This window comes from Phalaenopsis equestris, unplaced genomic scaffold (genome assembly GCF_001263595.1).
Source record: "Phalaenopsis equestris unplaced genomic scaffold, ASM126359v1 Scaffold235151, whole genome shotgun sequence".
Classification (NCBI taxonomy): Eukaryota; Viridiplantae; Streptophyta; class Magnoliopsida; order Asparagales; family Orchidaceae; genus Phalaenopsis; species Phalaenopsis equestris.
The window spans coordinates 221,879-226,087 of record NW_018253037.1 but is presented as its reverse complement, the minus strand read 5'-3'; positions in this window follow the sequence as shown (position 1 = coordinate 226,087).

Below are 4,209 nucleotides of genomic sequence, written 5' to 3'. Positions count from 1 at the left end.
TGGATGATTGTAATGAAGATTTTTGGTGAAGGATTGAGATGATTTTGAGTCCAATTTGAGGTTCAATTTGAAGGATTTTGGAATTTCAATTTGAAGGATTTTGAGGATTTTGGAATTTTAGTCAATGTGGACATGTTGGGCTAGACTTGAGTCTAGGTTGGGCTAAGGTTGGGTTAAGTCTAAATTGATTATTTAAAATGGTCTATGGAATGTCATGAATAGTTTTCAACATCAATTGGATGTCAATTTTGAGGTTAGGGCATTCAATTTGGTGAAATTTGGAGGTATGGCCAATTTGGGGTAAATTTCAGAATTTTTGGACTTGGGTTAAAATTGAATGCAATTGAGGCTTTACAAGGCCAATTTAAGGTCAAGTTTGGTGTGTAAGATTGTTATGAAGAGTTTATGATTCAAATTGGGGCAAATTGAGTAGGCTATGGGGTTCAATTATGGGGTTCAATTTGATTGGGGCAAATTGAGTAGGCTATGGGGTTCAATTTGGTGGAACCAAGTTTGACTTAGATCAAAATTGGTTTGACTTAGATCAAAATTGGTCTCAAAGCATGGGCCAATTAAGCTTGGATTTGGTTTAGATTGTTAATATGAAATAATTTGAGTTTAGAATTGAAATTAGGGGAAATTTGGGCCAAATTGATGGACATTTAAGGTGAATTTGGGGAAATTGAGCCTTTAAAGGCAATTTGGGGGTTTTGGTCAAAATGGTTAAATTGGCCAAATTGAGTTCAATTAAAGGGTATAATTTTTTTTTGAAGACATTTGGAGTGATTTTGGAGGTTTTGGGAAACTTTTGGGTGCCAAGGGTATTTCTGTAATTTTGGCCATTTTGGGGGGATTTTTGTAAATTTGGAATTTTTTATTTGGAATTTTTTGGTTTTTGGTAAATTTGGAATTTTTTGGTTGTTTTGGGTAACTTGGGTATTTTGAAAAGGTTTGAAATGTTTTTTATACAAATTTGGGTATTTTGGGTGGATTTGGAAATTTTGGGAATTTTGGCCAAATTAAGGGCTCCAAGAGTATCTAGGTAATTTGGGGGATTTTGGGGCAAAAGGCCAAGTTGGATATTTTTAGTAGAATTGGGGTGCCAAGCACCCTATATGAGCCATGGACCAATGTAATCCTCATTTGGGTCCTTTATGTATTGGTCTTAATTGGTCTTAGCTAAACCCTCTAAACCCTAGCCTAGGGCTAGTACGTTTAGGGGACCATCTACATGAGTCTCCCAAAAGATCAAGGGATCAAAATCAACAAATACTGGGTTTAGGGTTGTGAGGGATTGTGAGTGAGAGTGAGAGTAATGAGCGAAAGTGAATGCCTTAGCCCCAGACCAACACCTAAGGTTAACCTTAAGGTCAAATAGTCCTATGGGAACTCTCCTTGAGCTCCCCCATAATGACCCCACCTACTAAGTGCTAGAGGTTATGACCAATATGTAGAGCTTCAAGTTAAGTAAAGAAGAGGGTAGAATTTCTAATGGTGAGGGTTCCTTTTCTAATTTTCTAAGAATAGTCAACAGGAAAGTCTTATGGCTAGAACCTATGCAATTAAAGAGGAAAAGACTAAACCTCAACCAAAAGTGAGGTCAACAATCAACTGTTGATGAACTGTAGGAAATTAATCTAGGGACTGAGCAGCCCTGACCTACATTTATAAGTTTTCTACTCAGCGATGAAGAATCTTCAAAACTGATCAAGTTACTGTCAGAATTCAAAGACTGATTTGCATGGAGTTATGATGAAATGTCAGGATTATCCCCAGAAGTTGCAGTTCATAAACTCGGGGTGGACAAAGGTATGATCCCTTTAAAATAGCTCCCAGAAGAATGCGCCTCGAGTCATTGCCGAGGTAAGGAAGTTAACTTTGAAAGAGAAGAGCAATACCCCATGTGGTTAGCTAACATTGTTTTATTTAAGAATAAAATGGACAAATTTGAGTATGTGTCAACTTCAGAGATTTAAACAAAGCCTGTCCAAAAAAGGAATTTTCGTTGTCGATACCAGAAATGATGGTGGACATTTCTTCGACACATGAAATTTTCTCCTTCATGGATAGATCGTTGTGTTACAACCAAATCAAGGTGGCTCCAGAGGATGCAACACTTACAACCTTCAAGACACCGATTGGGATTTTTTCCTACAAAGTGATGCCATTCGGATTAAAGAATGCGAGACCAAAATATCAACAAGCTCTGACAAAGATATTTGATGACCTCCAAGTGATGTGCTACATGGATGATTCGGTCATCAAAAGAAAACAGAAAATAGATCATTTGTATGATTTAAGGAGAGTGTTCGAATGATTACGACAATAAAATTTAAAGATGAATCCCTTAAAGTGCGTCTTCGACGTTACCTTCAGGGTTTCAAGGATTCGTTGTCCGTCATAGGGGAATCAAGTTCAACCCAGATAAGATTAAAGCTACCTTGGAAATGCCTCCACCCAAAATCTTGAAATAACTATGCTCCTTCCAAGTAAAATTAGCATATCTGAGATGTTTTATCTCTAATCTCTCAGGTAGGTGTCAGCCCATCTCAGCAATAATTAAAAAGGATGTCAAATTAGTTTGGGAAGAGAAATGCCAGCGGGCCTTTGAGGACGTTAAGTAATATTTAATGACACATCCTAATTTGGCAGCCCCTATCCCGAGAAAACTGTTGATACTTTATACCGTGGCCATAGACGACTCTCTCGGACCCCTGTTGGCTCAGGTCAGTGATGAGGGTATGGAAAATGTGCTCTACTTCTTGATTCACCGTCTAATAACGATAGACGTAAAGTATCTACCTATTGAGAAGCATTGTTTAGCTTTAATTTTTGCCGCCCAAAAGCTCAAACATTACATGCTCTCTCATAAAATTACTCTTATTTCAAAAGTTAATCCATTGCAATATTTGATGACCCGACCAACACTTTCCAGACGTCTAGCAAGGTGGTCGATGGTTTTATTACAATTTTATATAACTTTTGTCCCCCTCCACGCTATTAAGGGATAAATTTGAGAAGATTTTCTCGCAACACACCCACTTCCAGTTGGGTCCCCTCTTAATGATGAGTTACTAGATGAATAGGTATTACAAATGGATTTCTATAGCATACAATGCTTGGAAATGTACTTTGACGGAGCTTTGTTAGCCAAAAAAGTCAAAGGATCAGGAACAATTATACCGGGTAAAGCAGGAATTGAGCTGATTTTCATCACACCAAATAAGGGCATGTTGAGATTCTCCTACCACCTGACAGAGTCGTGCACAAACAATGAAGCAAAATATGAAGCACTAATCATTGGATTGGAATTGGTAATCTCAATGATATAACAGATATTGCCATCTATGAAGACTCACAACTCGTCATCCAACAAGTCGTCAGACAATAAAAGATTTTGAAGCCAAGGTTAACAAAATATCATCAGTACGCAATGAAACTCCTTGAATAGATCCCTAGAGTGACTCTCTATCAGATTCCTTGGAGAGATAATGCCCAGGTTGATGCTCTAGCAAAACTTGCAAAAAAAATTGGCATTACAAGGAAGATGAGTTTTATCTTGGATCGACCTTGACAATTTACATAAACTTGAAAAGGATGAAGGAATGATGATTACGATTGCTAACATTAACAAGGACTGGTGCAAACCATTGATAAAATATTTACAAACTGGAAAGCTATCAAAAGACAAGTCTGAGGCATACCACACAACAAAAAGAGCTATGTCATATGCTCTAGTGGGTGATGTCCTCTATAGTAGATCATTTGATCAGATGTGGCTACGAGTTCTAAGAAGAGTAGAAGCACAAAATATTATGAAAGAAGTACATGCTGGATTGCATGGTGCTCACCTTTGCCAAGTGCATGGGGTGGTCTTACACCAACCTCTGAATGTGCTACATCCAACTGTTTCCTTGTGGCCATTTGAGTGTTGGGGCATGAACATAATAGGTTTGATAGACCCTCCAACCTCTAAGGGACATAGATTTACTCATACCTCTACGGATTACTTCTCCAAGTAGACAAAGGTTGTGTCGTTACGAGAGGTTATAGTACAACACATCCTTCATTTCTTCAAGAGTCAAATCGTCTACCATTCCGGAGTACCACGTCGAGTGATTTCTGACAATAGGACAACCTTCAAGAGCACAAAGATCAACAACTTTGTCAAAAGATATGGGATAAATTGGAGATACTCTACGACCTACT